Source organism: Pelophylax lessonae (assembly GCF_965119305.1).
Source record: "Pelophylax lessonae genome assembly, chromosome: 2".
Taxonomy (NCBI): domain Eukaryota; kingdom Metazoa; phylum Chordata; class Amphibia; order Anura; family Ranidae; genus Pelophylax; species Pelophylax lessonae.
The window spans coordinates 201,136,743-201,158,218 of NC_138769.1; positions in this window are offsets into that span (position 1 = coordinate 201,136,743).

Consider the following 21,476-nt stretch of genomic DNA (forward strand, 5'->3'; position numbering starts at 1 on the left):
ATCAAAGCAGTGTCAGAGAAAATAATACCAACCCAACTCAAACAGAGGGGCGGGTACTGCGTCCGTCAATGAACTCAGAGAAGAGGATTTTACGGTAAGACAAAAATCCAATTTTCTCTATCGTTCATTAATGGACGCAGTCTCTTATCTTCATACGAAGATAAGAGACTGCGTCCATTAATGAACGATAGAGAAAATTGGATTTTTGTCTTACCGTAAAATCCTCTTCTCTGAGTTCATTGACGGACGCAGTACCCGCCCCTCTGTTTGAGTTGGGTTGGTATTATTTTCTCTGACACTGCTTTGATATAAAGCTGACATCCTATAGCAGGGAGAGAGGGTATACCCCCTGGGACTGCCCATAGGCATAGCCAGAACTTTTTTCTGCCTAGTCTCCTACTCCTGTAGGGGGCAGTATAACACTACTGATATGAAGATCAGATGAAGATCAGAGACTGCGTCCGTCAATTAACTCAGAGAAAAGGATTTTACGTTAAGACAAAAATCCAATTATTCAACATGTCTGGTGATTATTTAAACTTATATGCTGCTTGTGATCCCATAGTCAATCCCACAGTCCCCTTAGGTGCCTGGTGACTACCAATGAAATCCTTAAATGCTAAATCCAACTAGAACTGCCAGTGATACTGTGTAATACTTCTTTATTTAAACAATATTAGTGGTAAACAACTCACATTTGTTGGTGTCTGCCTGACACTAGGAATCTGCAAGTATACAATCCGCCCGCTGCTCGGATCATGTCATGAGCAGGGATACAAAGTTGCAGTGTAGATCAGAGCCTTTAGCGGTGCTGTCTCAGCGTCTTTTGGCCGAAGGTGCTAAAGACTCTGATATGCACTGCAACTTTGTATCCCTGCTCGTGACGATTGTATACGTGCAGATTCCTAGTGCCCGGCAGACACCAACAAATGTGAGTTGATTACCACTAATATTGTTTAAATAAAGAAGCATTACACAGTATCACGCTATGTGTGGCATCCCTTCCGTGAGATGAGATCCATCCTGAAGGGATTGAGTGAAGTATAAGGAGAGAGGTTTCCATATTACAACCGATTGCTGCTCAGGTGTGTTTGCTGGTTTATAATTTAACCAGCTCAACTTCTGGTGAGTTTACCCAGGGAAGCTATACGAACACTGTAGTGGAAAGATTTTGACTAAGGAGCACTGAAAAGCACTTTATAATTGGATGATCAGCACTACTTGCACTTTGTCACTGGAGGATTACAATAAGGACTTTAATTGATGAACTTTATGTTTTCACTTATATTGATTGATATGAAGTATTGCACTACATAAGCACTTTTCCTTTGATGTATGCACTTGCACTTTGTTATTGGAAAATTTTTTGATAATTTATTATTCATTTTGGTTTGAACATATGCTCCATCGATCGTAATATATAGTCACATTAGAACTTTAATCAGTTTATATATTTTGAATTTATACACATATCTCTCACACAAATATTTTTTCACTTTACAGTCATATTTTGAATTATAACACACATCTTTCCAGGACAAGTTATGCTCGCAATCCAAAGTTTTACTATAGATTGTGCACTTTGCAAATTGCAGTTACATTCTGCAAGTGCAGTTGCCCCAGAGTTTAGTAAATGAGCAGAAGCTCTTCTGACTACCATCATCCAATCACGTGCAAATAAAAATGCTGTTTTTTTTTGTTTTTTTTTTTCCTTACATGTGATTTGGTATTCTTTGCAGAGTGAGGTTTTATCTCTTTTTCTAAGCTCTGGAGCAACAGCACTTTGTAAAGTGCATAGTTTATTTGCCTTTAGTAAATTAACCACAATATATAAAATATAAAACAATGGAATAACAATAAGATACTTTTAGCCGCAGTTAAGTACCAAGGAAGAGGGAAAAAGAAGGAGTGTAAACAGCCGTTCAGTCAATCAACAGTGTCATATACAGTGGGTACGGAAAGTATTCAGACTCCCTTAAATTTTTCACTCTTTGTTATATTGCAGCCATTTGCTAAAATCATTTAAGTTCATTCTTCTTCCTCATGAATGTACACATAGCACCCCATACTGACAGATAAAACACAGAATTGTTGACATTGTTGCAGATTTATTAAAAAAGAAAAACTGAAATATCACATGGTCCTAAGTATTCGGACCCTTTGCTGTGACACTCATATATTTAACTCAGGTGCTTTCCATTTCTTCTGATCATCCTTGAGATGGTTCTACACCTTCATTTGAGTCCAGCTGTGTTTGATTATACTGATTGGACTTGATTAGGAAAGGCACACACCTGTCTATATAAGACCTTCCAGATCACAATGCATGTCAGAGCAAATGAGAATCATGAGGTCAAAGGAACTGCCTGAAGAGCTCAGAGACAGAATTGTGGCAAGGCACAGATCTGGCCAAGGTTACAAAAAGATTTCTGCTGCACTTAAGGTTCCTAAGAGCACAGTGGCCTCCATAATCCTCAAATGGAAGACGTTTGGGACGACCAGAACCCTTCCTAGAGCTGGCCGGGGGAGAAGAGCCTTGGTGAGAGAGGTAAAGAACCCAAAGATCACTGTGACTGAGCTCCAGAGATGCAGTCAGGAGATGGGAGAAAGTTGTAGAAAGTCAACCATCACTGCAGCCCTCCACCAGTCGGGGCTTTATGGCAGAGTGGCCCGACGGAAGCCTCTCCTCAGTGTAAGACACATGAAAGCCTGCATGGAGTTTGCTAAAAAACACCTGAAGGACTCCAAGATGGTGAGAAATAAGATTCTCTGGTCTAAAGAGACCAAAATAGAACTTTTTGGCCTTAATTCTAAGCGGTATGTGTGGAGAAAGCCAGGCACTGCTCATCACCTGTCCAATACAGTCCCAACAGTGAAGCATGGTGGTGGCAGCATCATGCTGTGGGGGTGTTTTTCAGCTGCAGGGACAGGACGACTGGTTGCAATCGAGGGAAAGATGAATGCGGCCAAGTACAGGGATATCCTGGACAAAAACCTTCTCCGGAGTGCTCTAGACCTCAGACTGGGCCGAAGGTTTACCTTCCAACAAGACAATGACCCTAATCACACAGCTAAAATAACGAAGGAGTGGCTTCACAACAACTCTGTGACTGTTCTTGAATGGCCAAGCCAGAGCCCTGACTTAAACCCAATTGAGCATCTCTGGAGAGACCTAAAAATGGCTGTCCACCAACGTTTACCATCCAACCTGACAGAACTGGAGAGGATCTGCAAGGAGGAATGGCAGAGGATCCCCAAATCCAGGTGTGAAAGACGTGTTGCATCTTTCCCAAAAAGACTCCTGGCTGTATTAGATCAAAAGGGGGCTTCTACTAAATACTGAGCAAAGGGTCTGAATACTTAGGACCATGTGATATTTCAGTTTTTCTTTTTTAATAAATCTGCAACAATGTCAACAATTCTGTGTTTTTCTGTCAATATGGGGTGCTATGTGTACATTCATGAGGAAGAAGAATGAACTTAAATGATTTTAGCAAATGGCTGCAATATAACAAAGAGTGAAAAATTTAAGGGGGTCTGAATACTTTCCATACCCACTGTATATCGAGAATATAGCCATTAAGATATTATGCACCTTGGAGGTTAAAAAGCTTTCTATCTATTGACCGCCATATTCACATCAACTAAAATGTTAAGTATTTGCACAGAGTTGCGGCTTGAAGACAGAGTACAGCCAGTAGGGACCGCCTGCCCCCCATGCACCTCCACAGGGATCAAGCTGTGTTGGGGAGCAGATGGCCCCATTCTCCCCAAGAGTGACTGGGTCAAAGGGGCTAACCTTGATGGGCTCTGGTTTGCCACAACTGCCAGTGTATTTCAAATTTGGTGATTGCCCCATTGGTATATTCTTTTAACAGCACAATAGCATAACTAGTAAGGATTAAGTAACAGATAACAAATTACTAGTAAAGGATGTTATTCAGTATTCAGTATATTTCAGTATAAGTTGTATTTACCTGTCTTTGCATAGTTCTTCAAGAATGCTTCAGAAAATTTTTCATCACTTTTTAATAAACTCCCAGCTCGACAGGATCTGCAGCAGTGGCTACCTTTGTGCACCACATGATAACTTGTATCCTCAGGAGCCAGACGTGTGAAAAATCAGACCTCGGCGATGACTTTGAGCAGTAGGGTATAAATAACTCTCACATTACTACCGTTCCAATAATGGAACATCAGGTATTAATGGGTTAATAAAATGTCAATGCAAAAATAATTCAAAACCACAACCTCACATTTCACAGACAAGGCAGTTTATATGAAAAAAAAAAAAAAATTACAAAACCATAACTCAGAGAAAATAACCAGACATATAGCACAGTGGTTGGAGAGCATGTAGGCAGCATGATTAGGAAGAAATATAAGAAGAAGATACAATGCAGGTTTTAGTGTGAAATAAAAATGACACTGTATTTTGTCATAGACAATAGCTAGAAATATAGCACAGACAAGCAGCATGCCATGGAAGCGTTTTATTTATTTTTTTAATATGCCTCTATATAAGAAGGTAGGTTTTATTGTTAAAAATAAAATGCAGTGAATTATTGCACATGCTCTGCAAACCATGTAGGTGTCTTTACTAGACCACAATCGAAGAGACAGAGATAAGCTAGGTTTTATTGTGAAAAAAAAAGCTACAGTGCATTGTGTCATAGACAAGAGCCAGAAAATAGCACAGATGCACTCCACATCTGGTAAGCAGTTTTACTAGACTGTATTTAAAGATAGAGAGAAGGGGTATACCCCAATTAACATAACCAAGGATGGTTACATGATCCATCGGCCCAGTTGCGCCTTGGAGTTTGTAACCTTGGATTTCATTCTCAACAGAAACCTACACTTACAAGTACTCTCACACTGTACAGTCCTCATTGGCACTTTACCTCACCTGTAGTGTTGAGCGAACACGGACTGTATTATTCGTGTTCGTACCGAATAATTGGATTTTTGTTACCTGAACACGGACACGGACACTTTACTGTATGTTCGGGTAAAAAATCCGTGTTCGGTCGTTTTATTTCCGGGTTTTGCATGTTTTGGCGCTCTTTTCATGGCGGGCTTTCAACAGCCAATCAACAATCGTTTAACTGGTGTGCCTTAAGCTATCCCAGCCATGCCTGCAAATGTATGAGTAGCTGTGATTGGCCGTCTGAAGCATGTGACCAAGTCTTTATAAGTTCGAGGCAGCCACAGCGGCGTCATTCTGCTGCTTAGCTCAGAGACAGAGCACACATACGTGCTGGCTGCTGATTAGGGAAAGACAGGCAGGGAAAACAAATTGGTGTCCAGATAGAATTTAGGGTCAGGTCGGAGTGTTTAGGCAGGGCGAGTTGTAGGCATTTTAGGGATAGAGTCTGCTGAATTATAGGGTCAGTGTGTTCTACAAACTACAATCGATATTGCTGTGTGGGGTGGGGTCTGCACTTAATCCTGATCTCTTCTCAATCCTGTTAGGGAGAGGCTGCTGCTGAATTATAGGGTCAGTGTGTTCTACAAACTACAATCGATATTGCTGTGTGGGGTGGGGTCTGCACTTAGTCCCGATCTACGATTTCTTCTCAATCCTGTTAGGGAGAGGCTGCTGCTGAATTTTAGAGAAAGTGTGTTCTACAAACTACAATCGATATTGCTGTGTGGTGTGGGATAGGAGATAGGCAGGTGTCAGTGATCCACATCCATTTTTCTGTGTGTGGGCTGCAGTGAACACAATCTTTTTGGGGTGCAGTGAACACAATCCTTTTGGGGTGCAGTGAACAAAATCTTTGTGGGGTACAGTGAACACAATCTTTGTGGGGTGCAGTGAACAAAATCTTTGGGGGGTACAGTGAACACAATCTTTGTGGGGTACAGTGAACACAATCTTTGTGGGGTGCAGTGAAGACAATCCTTTTGGGGTGCAGTGAACACAATCTTTGTGGGGTGCAGTGAACAAAATCTTTGGGGGGTACAGTGAACACAATCTTTGTGGGGTATAGTGAACACAATCTTTGTGGGGTGCAGTAAAGACAATCCTTTTGGGGTGCAGTGAACACAATCTTTGTGGGGTGCAGTGAACAAAATCTTTGTGGGGTACAGTGAACACAATCTTTGTGGGGTACAGTGAACACAATCTTTGTGGGTTGCAGTGAACAAAATCTTTGGGGGGTACAGTGAACACAATCTTTGTGGGGTACAGTGAACACAATCTTTGTGGGGTGCAGTGAAGACAATCCTTTTGGGGTGCAGTGAACACAATCTTTGTGGGGTACAGTGAACACAATCTTTGTGGGGTGCAGTGAACAAAATCTTTGTGGGGTACAGTGAATACAATCTTTGTGGGGTACAGTGAACACAATCTTTGTGGGGTGCAGTGAAGACAATCCTTTTGGGGTACAGTGAACACAATCTTTGTGGGGTACAGTGAACACAATCTTTGTGGGGTGCAGTGAAGACAATCCTTTTGGGGTGCAGTGAACACAATCTTTGTGGGGTACAGTGAACACAATCTTTGTGGGGTGCAGTGAAGACAATCCTTGTGGGGTGCAGTGAAGACAATCCTTGTGGGGTGCAGTGAACAAAATCTTTGGGGGGTACAGTGAACACAATCTTTGTGGGGTACAGTGAACATAATCTTTGTGGGGTGCAGTGAAGACAATCCTTTTGGGGTGCAGTGAACACAATCTTTGTGGGGTACAGTGAACACAATCTTTGCGGGGTGCAGTGAAGACAATCCTTGTGGGGTGCAGTGAAGACAATCCTTGTGGGGTGCAGTGAACAAAATCTTTGGGGGGTACAGTGAACACAATCTTTGTGGGGTACAGTGAACACAATCTTTGTGGGGTGCAGTGAAGACAATCCTTGTGGGGTGCAGTGAAGACAATCCTTGTGGGGTGCAGTGAACAAAATCTTTGGGGGGTACAGTGAACACAATCTTTGTGGGGTACAGTGAACACAATCTTTGTGGGGTGCAGTGAAGACAATCCTTTTGGGGTGCAGTGAACACAATCTTTGTTGGGTACAGTGAACACAATCTTTGTGGGGTGCAGTGAAGACAATCCTTTTGGGGTGCAGTGAACACAATCTTTGTGGGGTGCAGTGAACAAAATCTTTGTGGGGTACAGTGAACACAATCTTTGTGGGGTACAGTGAACAAAATCTTTGTGGGGTGCAGTGAAGACAATCCTTGTGGGGTGCAGTGAACACAATCTTTGTGGGGTACAGTGAACACAATCTTTGTGGGGTGCAGTGAACAAAATCTTTGGGGGGTACAGTGAACACAATCTTTGTGGATTACAGTGAACACAATCTTTGTGGGGTGCAGTGAAGACAATCCTTTTGGGGTGCAGTGAACACAATCTTTGTGGGGTACAGTGAACACAATCTTTGTGGGGTGCAGTGAACAAAATCTTTGGGGGGTACAGCGAACACAATCTTTGTGGGGTACAGTGAACACAATCTTTGTGGGGTGCAATGAAGACAATCCTTTTGGGGTGCAGTGAACACAATCTTTGTGGGGTACAGTGAACACAATCTTTGTGGGGTGCAGTGAAGACAATCCTTGTGGGGTGCAGTGAAGACAATCCTTGTGGGGTGCAGTGAACAAAATCTTTGGGGGGTACAGTGAACACAATCTTTGTGGGGTACAGTGAACACAATCTTTGTGGGGTGCAGTGAAGACAATCCTTTTGGGGTGCAGTGAACACAATCTTTGTGGGGTACAGTGAACACAATCTTTGTGGGGTGCAGTGAAGACAATCCTTTTGGGGTGCAGTGAACACAATATTTGTGGGGTACAGTGAACACAATCTCATACTTCTGAAGATTTGAGGGTGCTGCCTGTTTCATCCTCCTCCTCCTCATCCATCCTTTTAGGGGTACAAACAATAGTAATTGGGGCCTAGTGTGCTTCTGTACGTGTGAAAAACATACACTTTTTTTTGATCCTATTTCCTATTCCGCTATTCAATAAAAACCTTTGGGGATCAATTAAATTGCGGAATAGTCTGTGTCGGTACGTGTGAGATCCACCTTTCCAAGTTTTTGGGGTTCATCTCATACTTCTGAAGCTTTGAGGGTGCTGCCTGTTCCATACTCCTCCTCCTCCTCATCCATCCTTTTAGGTGTACAAACAATAGTAATTGGGGCCTAGTGTGCTTCTGTACGTGTGAGATACATACACTTTTTTTGATCATATTTCCTATTCCGCTATTCAATAAAAACCTTTGGGGATCAATTAAATTGCGGGATAGTCTGTGTCGGTACGTGTGAGATCCACCTTTCCAAGTTTTTGGGGTTCATCTCATACTTCTGAAGCTTTGAGGGTGCTGCCTGTTCCATACTCCTCCTCCTCCTCATCCATCCTTTTAGGTGTACAAACAATAGTAATTGGGGCCTAGTGTGCTTCTGTACATGTGAGATACATACACTTTTTTTGATCATATTTCCTATTCCGCTATTCAATAAAAACCTTTGGGGATCAATTAAATTGCGGGATAGTCTGTGTCGGTACGTGTGAGATCCACCTTTCCAAGTTTTTGGGGTTCATCTCATACTTCTGAAGCTTTGAGGGTGCTGCCTGTTCCATACTCCTCCTCCTCCTCATCCATCCTTTTAGGTGTACAAACAATAGTAATTGGGGCCTAGTGTGCTTCTGTACGTGTGAGATACATACACTTTTTTTGATCATATTTCCTATTCCGCTATTCAATAAAAACCTTTGGGGATCAATTAAATTGCGGGATAGTCTGTGTCGGTACGTGTGAGATCCACCTTTCCAAGTTTTTGGGGTTCATCTCATACTTCTGAAGCTTTGAGGGTGCTGCCTGTTCCATACTCCTCCTCCTCCTCATCCATCCTTTTAGGTGTACAAACAATAGTAATTGGGGCCTAGTGTGCTTCTGTACGTGTGAGATACATACACTTTTTTTGATCATATTTCCTATTCCGCTATTCAATAAAAACCTTTGGGGATCAATTAAATTGCGGGATAGTCTGTGTCGGTACGTGTGAGATCCACCTTTCCAAGTTTTTGGGGTTCATCTCATACTTCTGAAGCTTTGAGGGTGCTGCCTGTTCCATACTCCTCCTCCTTCTCATCCATCCTTTTAGGTGTACAAACAATAGTAATTGGGGCCTAGTGTGCTTCTGTACGTGTGAGATACATACACTTTTTTTGAACATATTTCCTATTCCGCTATTCAATAAAAACCTTTGGGGATCAATTAAATTGCGGAATAGTCTGTGTCGGTACGTGTGAGATCCACCTTTCCAAGTTTTTGAGGTTCATCTCATACTTCTGAAGATTTGAGGGTTCTACCTGTTCCATACTCCTCTTCCTCATCCTCCCTTTAGGGTAGGAAAAAATTTAATCGGGCCTAGTCTGTGTTTGTACGTGTGAGATACACAGTTTTTTATCCTATTCCGCTATTCAATACACACCCTTTTGGTGTAAAAAACATTAAATTGCGGCATAGTTTGCATATTTGACTGTGAGATACACCCGTGCGATACTGTTGTTCTTTTGTTCTACTATTCAATAAAGACCTTTCTAGGGCAAGATCTTAAATTTCAGAAATATGAGGAGAGCGTCAAATAGGGGCCGTGGCCTGGGTCGTGGTGCTGCTGCTAGAGCTCCTGTTGCAAGGAGAGGACGTGGTCGATCTGTGCCAGCTACACGCACAAGTGAAACACCTTCCTCAAGTGTGAGTAGGCGACAGAACCTGCATCAGTATTTGGTAGGGCATCATACGCCTCTAGAAGTGATGAGGCCAGAACACGTAGAAGCTATAGTAGATTGGTTTGCTGCTGACAGTGCCTCCAGTTCCTTCACATTGTCTCCCACCCAGTCTACTGCAGAAAGGTCAGAGTTGGCACCTGCAGCCAATGTCCAACCGTCTTTCACCTCACCCCCTTGCAAATCAGGCAAGCAGTCTGAGCCCCAAGCCATACAGCAGTCTCTTATTCTTTTTAAGGACTCTGTCAGCAGGGTTTCCCAGGGCCATCCACCTAGCCCTGCCCCAGAAGTGGAAGAGATTGAGTGCAGCGATGCCCAACCACTTATTTCTCAAGATGAGTACATGGAAGGACCATCACAGCACGTCTCCGATGATGACGAAACGCAGGTGCCAACTTCTGCGGCATTCAGCATTGTGGAGACCGACAGGGAGGGCAGGGGTGAAGACTGGGTGGAAGATGATGTGGAGGACGATGAGGTCCTCGACCCCACATGGAATGAAGGTCATGCAGGTGACCTGAGTAGTTTGGAGGAAGAGGCGGTGGTCGCACAGAGCCACCAGCACAGCAGAAGAGGGAGCAGGGTGCAGAAGCGGAGCGGCCGTGCCCTAGACACTACGCCTGCTACTGCCCAACGCAGCAAGGGAACGAGCGCACCAAAGTCAGCTCAAAAGAGTTCTCTAGCGTGGAAGTTCTTTAGAAAATGTGCTGATGACAGGACACGAGTTGTTTGCACCCTGTGCAATCAGAGCCTGAAGCGAGGCATAAACCTTCTCAACCTGAGCACAACCTGCATGATCAGGCATCTAAGTGCAAAGCACGAGCTGCAGTGGAGTACACACCTTCAAAACAAAGAAACGTCTCTGGCTCATCCTGCTTCCTCTTCTGCTGCAGTCTCGGCCGCTCCAGCCACCTCTGTAGTCATACCGGCACCTGCCACCCCGCAAACAGACGATCTGTCAGCAACACCACCACCTGGGTCACCAACAACCATCTCCACAATGTCCCGTGGAAGTGTTCAGCTTTCCATCTCCCAAACACTTGAGAGGAAGAGGAAGTACCCCCCTACCCACCCGAGATCCCTGGCCCTGAATGCCAGCATTTCACAATTATTGGCCTTTGAAATGCTGTCATTCCATCTGGTGGAGACGCCCAGTTTTAAAAAGCTTATGTCGGTGGCTGTCCCACAGTACGTCGTGCCCAGCCGCCACTACTTTTCCAGGCAAGCCATCCCTTCCCTGCACAACTAAGTGGGGGAAAAAATCAGGTGTGCACTGCGCAACGCCATCTGTGCTAAGGTCCACCTAACTACCGATACGTGGACCAGTAAGCACGGTCAGGGGCGTTATATCTCCCTAACGGCACACTGGGTAAATGCAGTGGTGGATGGGCCTGAGGCGGATAGCAATTTGGCGCATGTCCTTCCACCACCGAGGATTGCAGGGCGCTTCAGTTTGCCTCCTGTTCCTAACTTATCCTACTCCGCTACCTCATCCTCTACCGCCTCCTCATCCGGACAGCGTAATACCTTCACCACCAACTTCAGCACGGCCAGGGCTAAACGACAGCAGGCAGTTTTACAACTTGCCTGTTTGGGGGACAAACCACACACCGCGCAGGAGTTGTGGAGGAGCATGGAACAGCAGACAAATGAGTGGTTGCTGCCAGCGAGCCTCAAGCCCGGCCTGGTGGTGTGCGATAACGGGCGAAATCTCATAGCAGCTCTGGGCCTAGCCGGTTTGACGCACATCCCTTGCCTGGCGCATGTGCTGAATTTGGTGGTGCAGAGGTTCCTTAAAAACTACCCCGATATGTCAGAGCTGCTGCAGAAAGTGTGGGCCGTCTGTGCGCACTTTCAGCGTTCTCACCCTGCTGCTGCTCGCCTGGCAGCGCTGCAGCGTAACTTCGGCCTTCCCGCTCACTGCCTCATATGTGACGTGCCCACAAGGTGGAACTCCACCTTGCACATGCTGCAAAGACTGTGCGAGCAGCAGCAGGCCATAGTGGAGTTTCAGCTGCAGCACGCACGCGTGAGTCGCTCTGCGGAACAGCACCACTTCACCACCAATAACTGGGCCTCCATGCGAGACCTGTGTGCCTTGTTGCGCTTGATTGAGTACTCCACCAACATGGCCAGTGGCAATGACGCCGTTCTCAGCTTAACTATGCCACTTCTATGCCTCCTTGAAAAAACAATTCGGGCGATGATGGAAGATGATGTGGCACAGGATGAGGAGGAGGAGGATGAAGAGGTAACATTTCAAAGGCTTTCAGGGCAGTCATTCGCAAGGGGCTCCGAGGGTGGGTTCCTGCACACACAAATGCCAGGGACACAATTGTCCAGCAGGGGCACAGTTCTGGAGGATGAGGAGGAGGAGGAGGAGCTGGAGGAGGAGCTGGAGGAGGAGATGGAACCATGTTCACAGCAGGGTGGCACCAAGGCCAGCTCATGGCCATCACTGGTGCGTGGCTGGGGGGATACAGAGGACACGGACGATACACCTCCCACAGAGGACAGCCTTTCGTCGCCTCTGGGCAGCCTGGCACACATGAGCGATTACATGCTGCAGTGTCTCCACAACGACCGCCGAGTTGCCCACATTCTAACTTGTGCTGATTACTGGGTGGCCACGCTGCTGGATCCCCGTTACAAGGACAACGTACCGTCCTTAATTCACTCACTGGAGCGCGATCGCAAGATGCGCGAGTACAAGCGCACGCTGGTAGATGCGATGCTGCTGGCATTCCCATCTGACAGCGGGGCCACAGTGGAAGCACAAGGCAGAGGAGGAGGAGGAGGATGAGGTCGCCAACGCAACCAGGGCACCGCCAGCACCTCAGAAGGCAGGGTTAGCATGGCCGAAATGTGGAAAAGCTTTGTCAGCACGCCACAACAAACAGCAGCACCAGCAGCTCAGATGGAACGTCTTAGCAGGAGGCAGCATTTTACCAACATGGTGGAGCAGTATGTGTGCACACGCCTACATGTAGTGAATGAGGGGTCTGCCCCCTTCAACTTCTGGGTCTCCAAATTGGGCACATGGCCTGAGCTTGCCCTTTACGCCTTGGAGGTGCTGGCGTGCCCTGCAGCCAGTGTATTATCTGAACGGGTATTTAGCACGGCTGGGGGCGTTATAACAGACAAGCGCAGCCGCCTGTCCAGAGACAATGTGGACAAGCTCACGTTCATTAAAATGAACCAGGCATGGATCCCACGGGACTTTTCCGTACCTTGTGCAGAATAGCAATGGATACCGACCTTACCCACCCATTGTTCCATTTTTGCTCTTTCTCACTCTTTTGGGGTGAACCCTCATTTAAAATTTGTGAAAAGAAGCAGTGTTGGCTACCTCGTCCTCCTCCACCGCCGCTTCCACCTACACCGCCCATAGGTGTGCGCAGCCTATTGCATTAGGGTGTGCACCCCAAAGTTGAAATACACATGCATGTGTTTGCCTACATGTACATGGCCCCTATACATTACTCTCCCTGCTGGCAAAGAGAAATAGAGCAGAGCAGGTCCGAGGGAGATCTTTCCCATCTCCTCACTGGCAAACAGAGCGATAATGCTATGTGCCCTAGGTGATTAGGGTGTGCCCAGGTACACCCGGCACACCCTGTGTGCACGCCTATGACACCGCCACATCCACCACCACCTCAACCTCCCTCCTACTCCATATGGGCCTCGTCCTTCAGAGATGAAGAACATTGTTTTATTTTTCTGTTTTTTTTTGTTTGTGAGAGGATGGCAATATAGGAAACATTACCAAAGTGCGCTAACAAATAATGAACCAAGTGTTCAAAGGTACATGGATAGTATCCGGATTTATACCAAAATCATATGCATTCAGTCCAAAACAAAAGTGCAAAACCTGTGAAAAAGTCTTTCTTTTCAAATTGGAGTGAAGGTAAGGGAGTGTTGGGAGGTGGGTGGGGCCTCGTCCCAAAAAATGATCCAAAGTGATTCTCAGTGGCCTGATATACACATATGGACACCCAGTGTTAGGAGTGGACTCTTACCACAATGTGGAGAGATGTGAGCATGTACTTGGTTGTGTCTAGAAGTCTCCAACTGATCAAGCTGGCAGGGATGGCTCTCGGAATGGACCGGAACAATCAGCTGCTTCCGAAGTGGGGAGAGATCTGTAGGCTTCCAAGCAGGGGGAGATGCCAAAACTGTGTTCCTCTAAGTATCTTCTCAGGGGCTGTAGGATTACTCAACATCAGCTGATAACCTGAGTAATGGCTGAAAATCAGCTGACCATCCTTCCTAGCTGGCCTCAGTTTGTAGTTAAGAGCATGGGAAGTGCTCTGCAAACAAACGTGGATAGGGAAATAACTTAAAACAACAAAAAAAAACAGAAAAATAAAACAATTTTCTTCATCTGTGAAGGACGAGGCCCATATGGAGTAGGAGGGAGGTTGAGGTGGTGGTGGATGTGGCGGTGTAGGTGGAAGTGGCGGTGGAGGGGGACGAGGTAGCCAACACTGATTTTTTTTAGTCATTTTAAATTAGGGTACACCCCAAAAGAGTGAGAAAGATCAAAAATATAACAATGGCTGGGTGAGGCCGGTATCCATCTCTATTCTGCACAAGGTACGGAAAAGTCCTGTGGGATCCATGCCTGGTTAATTTTAATGAATGTGAGCTTGTCCTGATTGTCTCTGGACAGGCGGCTGCGCTTGTCTGTGATAACGCCCCCAGCCGTGCTAAATACCCGTTCAGATAATACACTGGCTGCAGGGCACGCCAGCACCTCCAAGGCGTAAAGGGCAAGCTCAGGCCATGTGCCCAATTTGGAGACCCAGAAGTTGAAGGGGGCAGACCCGTCATTCACTACATGTAGGCGTGTGCACACATACTGCTCCACCATGTTGGTGAAATGCTGCCTCCTGCTAAGACGTTCCATATGAGCTGCTGGTGCTGCTGTTTGTTGTGGCGTGCTGACAAAGCTTTTCCACATTTCGGTCATGCTAACCCTGCCTTCTGAGGTGCTGGCGGTGCCCTGGTTGCGTTGGCGACCTCTTCCTCCTCCTCCTCTGCCTTGGCCTTGTGCTTCCACTGTGGCCCCGCTGTCAGGTGGGAATGCCAGCAGCATCGCGTCTACCAGCGTGCGCTTGTACTCGCGCATCTTGCGATCACGCTCCAGTGAGTGACTTAAGGACGGTACGTTGTCCTTGTAACGGGGATCCAGCAGCATGGCCACCCAGTAATCAGCACAAATTAGAATGTGGGCAACTCGGCGGTCGTTGTGGAGACACTGCAGCATGTAATCGATCATGTGTACCAGGCTGCCCAGAGGCAACGAAAGGCTGTCCTCTGTGGGAGGTGTATCGTCTGTGTCTTCTGTATCCCCCCCAGCCACGCACCAGTGATGGCCATGAGCTGGCCTGGGTGCGGTGCCACACTGCTGTGAACATGGTTCCATCTCCTCCTCCATCTCCTCCTCCTCATCCTCCAGAACTGTGCCCCTGCTGGACAATTGTGTACCTGGCGTTTGTGGGTGCAGGAACCCACCCTCTGAGCCACTTTTGAATGACTGCCCTAAAAGACATGGAAATGATCCCTCTTCCTCCTCCTCCTCCGGTGCCACATCCTCTTCTATCATCGCCAGATGCGTTTTTTCAAGGAGGCATAGAAGTGGGATAGTTAAGCTGACAACGGCGACATCGGCACTGGCCATGTTGGTGGAGTACTCAAAACAGCGCAACAAAGCACACAGGTCTCGCATGGAGGCCCAGTTATTGGTGGTGAAGTGGTGCTGTTCCGCAGAGCGACTCACGCGTGCGTGCTGCAGCTGAAACTCCACTATGGCCTGCTGCTGCTCGCACAGTCTTTCCAGCATGTGCAAGGTGGAGTTCCACCTTGTGGGCACATCACATATGAGGCGGTGAGCGGGAAAGCCGAAGTTACGATGCAGCGCTGACAGGCGAGCAGCAGCAGGGTGAGAACGCCGAAAGTGCGCACAGACGGCCTGCACTTTCTGCAGCAGCTCTGACATATCGGGGTAATTTTTAAGGAACCTCTGCACCACCAAATTCAGCACATGCGCCAGGCAAGGGATGTGCATCAAACCGGCTAGGCCCAGAGCTGCTATGAGATTTCGCCTGTTATCGCACACCACCATGCCGGGCTTGAGGCTCGCTGGCACCAACAACTCATCGGTCTGCTGTTCCATGCTCCTCCACAACTCATGCGCGGTGTGGGATTTTTCCCCCAAACATGCAAGTTTTAAAACTGCCTGTTGTTGTTTACCCCTGGCTTTGCTGAATTTGGTGGTGAAGGTGTTACGCTGACCGGATTAAGGGGGCGGTAGAGGATGAGGAAGCGGAGTTAGGAACAGGAGGCAAACTGAAGCGCCCTGCAATCCTCGGTGGTGGAAGGAGATGCGCCAAACAAATTGAAAGGGTGTATCTCACACGTACACATACAGACTATGCCGCAATTAAATTTTTTTCACCTGCATGGGTGTATATTGAATAGCGGAATAGAAGAAAAGTATATAAAAGGGTGTATCTCATACGTACAGACTAGGCCGCAATTGAATTATTTTCACCCGCATGGGTGTATATTGAATAGCGGAATAGAACAATAGTATCCAAAAAGGTGCATCTCACACGTACAGACTATGCCGCAATTAAATTTTTGTCACCCGCATGGGTGTATATTGAATAGCGGAATAGAAAAATAGTATCCAAAAGGGTGCATCTCACACGTATAGACTATGCCGCAATTTAATTTTTGTCACCTGCATGGGTGTATATTGAATAGTGGAATAGAACAAAAGTATATAAAAGGGTATATCTCACACGTACAGACTAGGCCGCAATTGGATTATTTTCACCCGCATGGGTGTATATTGAATAGAGGAATAGTTCATCCAGGAGGAAACTGCTTTGCAGGTTTTCTGGGAGTGCCCCTTTGCGCAGAGCCTGTTTAGGGCCTTGGAACCTGAACTTAAGGACTTTGTACCACAGACTGCCAACACACACGTTGGTGTGCTAAATGTATTATTTGGTGGAACTTTTTCCCAAGAGGACATTGACAACGCCTGGCAGCCGGTTCTGCGTTCCTTTAAGGATGCTTTATGGTGCGCCAAAAAGTGCCTTATCTACCAGCGAGAGAGGATGTCCATTGAGGACTGTCGCAGACTGGTCCATAGTCTGCTCAGAGACTATAACCTAATGGATCTCATGGAGGAAGAGGAGGTCTAGCGATTTCCCCTTCCCCAAGTCTCCCTTGTGTGTTTTTGTCCTTTCAATAAAGCTTCGGGCTTGCACTTCTTCACCTCCCTTTCCCCCACTCTTTATTGTTTGTGTGTTTCACGTTTGTCTTTTTGTAATGTGGCGGTACACTTTATTTGCACACATAATCTGATTAGTAGGGTGTAGGTCCTTGGGACTGTCCCTGAACGTCTTGGGGGGGGGGGGGGTTATGGATATGGCCTTTTGGCTTGGTTCACCCACCTAGTACTTTGCCAGTGTAAGTACACCAGTCCCTGTCAGCAGCCTTGCGCCCCGGGGGATCAGGGTTAGGGTCCTGCCTCTTTCGGGAGGAGGACCTTGTGTACACCCTGTGTACTTTTTTATGCACCCACCCGGTGATAGTCTGAGTGTGTTTACACACCACGGGCTTATAAAAAAAAAAACAGCTGGTGGTCCTGGTTTTTGTGGCGTGCCGACAAACCTTTTCCACATTTCATACATGCTAACCCTGCTCTCTGAGGTGCCGGCAGTGCCCTGGGTGCGTTTGCGACCCACTCCTCCTCCTCCTCTGCCTTTGCCTTGTGCTTTCAATGTGCCCCTGCTGTCATGTGAGAATGCCACCAGCATCGCTTCTCGACCTTTTGGCTAAGATCAAGTGTAGTATCAGTTGTTATAAGTTATACAGTGGGGGCGCTGTGATGTCATTCTGCCTGACCAAGATTGGGTGGCGGCTATGGAAACCTGCTGGAGTGATGGGGGCTTGGAAGGTTTGATGTGTGGCCCTCAGGTTCCTTCCTCCTGGGGGGGGTCTCTCTTCAGGAGAGCCCCCCTGACCTAGTATTCGAGGTGGCTTCGGCTACCATGAAGAACGGTACGGACCCGAATAATACAGTCCGTGTTCGCTCAACCCTACTGACCTCCCATTGTTTAATAAGTGATTTTATCTGCTATCTTGACGCTCTTCTGGATCACCATCTCCCATTGCCTAGGCCAGGGGGAGGTAGGGGGAGGTAGGGGTACGGTCCTGAGGAGATTTCTATCGGAGTTGGGTCTACTGGACATGTGGCATTATAAATTCCCTACATTCACAACATTCTCATGCTTTTCTAAAATGCATTCATCATTACCTTGGATAGACCTCTGTGTGGGTAATGATATTATGCTTAGATATGTATTAACTGTTGATTATCATACTCGAGGAGTATCAGATCATTCTCCACTTGTAGTGTGGCCTACGATCTGTCCTCCGGTAGTCCTCCCCAGGACACCCTGGAAGCTGAATGCCTGTTGGCTGCAGCTATTTTCCTTACATGAAAGTATTGAGATCCAGATTGGGGAGTTCTTTCAAGACAATGACTCATATGACGACCCTGTGCAAAAATGGGAGGCCGTTAAGGCGGTACTTAGAGGGATTTTTGTTGCTTAAATTCAGGCAATAAAAAGCAGGTCTTCTGAACTTCTCTTACTTGTGGAGGGTCAGGTTACATGGTCAGAATTGGCCTACATAGTTTCACCAACAGAGTCCGCTAGGGAGGCCCAGGATTTGTTGGATCGGCTTCGAGCCTCCACGGTGAAATGCAAGCAATTTTTCAACAAGGTAGCATTTTTTGAAGAGGGGGGAAAAGGACTCGTTGTCTTCTGGCCAAAAGTGCCCAGTCACAACAGGCCATATACGGAATCATTCTGGTAGAATTGTTAACAAGCCTGAACTAATAATGGGGGTCCTAGTGGGATTTTATTCCTCCCTTTATCAATCACAGAGGACAAAGTCTTTAGAAGATTTGTCGGCTGACATTCAGGGGATTACTCTACCCACTCTAACGATAGCTCAAAAGAATAAATTAGATGCTCCTATCACTTTGGAAGAGCTACAGGGGGCGGCCAGGTCCTTTCCTACCTGTAAGGCCCCTGGTGATGATGGTATTCCGATGTAAGTCTATGTTAGATATGGTGAGAAAATACTAACGCACTTGCTAACAGTCTTCAATGCATCATTAAGGTCAGGACGATTACCGGAGTCCATGAATTGAGCTATGGTGGTACTCCGTTTGAAACCAGGTAAAGACCCCCTAGATCCAGGTTCCTATAGGCCAATTTCTCTGCTCCAAAGTGATGCAAAATTATTGGATAAAGTCCGGGCCTTTAGACTGGGTGAGGTTGTGCAGTCAATAGTGCACCAGGATCAGATGGGCTTCATGCCCCAAAAGTCAACAGCAGTTAATTTTTGTGGACTTTTTATTAACATCCAGACCCTAGCAGATAATGGTTGTAATAGAGCCTTACTGTCCTTTGACACCCATAAGGCATTTGATAGCGTTGAATGGTATTATCTCTGGATGGTACTTTCCAAGTTTGGGTTTGGAGAGAAGTTTATAGCTTGGGTCCGAATTCTGTATTGTGCACCTACTGCTTCCATAAGGAACTTGGCTAGAGTGTCATCATCTTTTCAGTTGGGAAGGGGTACTAGGCAGGGCTGCCCTCTGTCTCCATTACTTTTCGTACTGGGCATTGAGCCGTTGGCCACTCTCATAAGAGGTAACCCCCTAATTACAGGATTCTGCTATGGTGAAGTAAACAAGAAGATCATGTTGTATGCAGATGACATGTTGCTATTATTGGGGGATACTGATTTGTCTCTGCGGACTGTCATGAATACTGTCAGTGACTTTGGCAAATATTCTGGTTTGTTAAATAATTGGACCAAATCGGCATTGTTCCTACTTGATGATGCCCCTAATCAATTAATAACCCCAGCCTGCCCTATCCCTATCACAGATGAATTTAAATATTTGGGGATTTATGTGACCTCCTCTCCCTTGGAATATGGCTCGCTGAATATAGCCCCATTATTAAATAAATTTTGAGATAAAAATTAAGATTTGGAATAAATTACCCATGTCAGTTGCAGGAAGGGCTAATCTTATTAAAATGATTCTAATGCCCCAACTCCTTTATCCCCTGCACAATTCCCCCGACTGTAATCCCCTAGAAAACATTCGGAATAGTAAATTCCATTTTTATAGAACCTTGCTGTGGGGAACTAGTACACTAAGAATTAAATTGGAACAGTTACAAAAACTTAGGGATGGAAGGAGTCTAGCCCTTCCTAACCCCTGATTATATTATGTGGCAGCCCAATTGAAATGACTTAATTGGTCCTGGTTTTGTGGCAGAGCAGCAAGGTGAGGATCATCTCCCATCCACAACGCGTATTATACTTACCTATATAAGCAGGAACTCAATTTCAGAAAGCCTTGAGGCCCTTAGTTTCGCCAAACCAAACAAACTCTTGCTGACATATGGCCTTATCCAAAATATTTGGAACAAGGCAAAATACCTGCAACATGTAACCGGCTACACTAAGTACAGCCAGATCTGGAGTAATAACTACCCAGAATTAGCTACGTTAGTACACGGCGCTCTGTGGAAGGAAAATGGCATAAAAAACATGTCCCAGATATTTCGTAATGGGGTTATGATAACTTTTGAGTCCCTGCAGGCTGAATATTCCTTACCCACTCATATGCAGTTTTACTATTTGCATTTGCGGCATGCAGTAAAGGCACGGAAGGATTCACGGGAATGGCATTTGTCCTCCACCCCAATATTTAACTTAATACAAATGGAAGAGGGCTCCAGGGGATTTATTTCCCAATGCTACAATATGTTGCTAATGCTAACCGAATTCCACAAAGGCCACCCCTCTGATCTGGGACGAGTATCGGATAACCAATGGGAGGAAGCATATCAGGCTTTGAGTATTTGCTCTTTGAATGTGGCACAGAGGCTATCTCAGCTATACATTATTTTACGTGCTCGTTATACCCCCCTGAGGTTGCATAGGATGGGGTACAGAACAGTGCCACAATGTCCTAGATGCCAAAGAGACCATTGTGACTTAATTCATCTACTATGGAGATGCCCCAATCTTCACCTTTAATGGAAGTAGGTTGTAAATACACTTTAGTTAGCATTTAAAGTAAGAATCCCTATGGACCCTAAATGCTATCTACTGAATATCTTAGAAGATGTTATTGAGGAAAAGAATATCAGGATGGCGGTCTGTAGGGCTCTCTTCCATGCTTGGCAATTAATCCTAATGAAGTGGAAGTCTGTTGACCCCCCCCCCCCCCCCCTCACATAAATAATGGATATCAGCTGTGGGAGATGCATTACTCTTAGAATGTCACATATTTATAAGACGTGGATGTCCAGGTAAATATGAAACATTGTGGGGCATGTAGTTGCATACTCCTGGCCTTAGTCCACAAGAATTGACACTTCAAAGATTAGTTATATGCCTGAATGAACCGTAAGGGATTTGGGAGTAACGATGGCCATTGATAAACTGTAATCTCACTTGCTTTTTTGGTGGGTGGGAGAAGTGGATGTGATGCACTGGTATAATTCTGAATAGAACTGTGCAGGCTTGGCTCTATATGTACACTAGTGTTTATGCTAGTTATGTCTTTGACTGTAAAAAGCAGAAGTATCATATATGTAATGTATCGGACTGTCATGTTACTGGTTTCTCACAA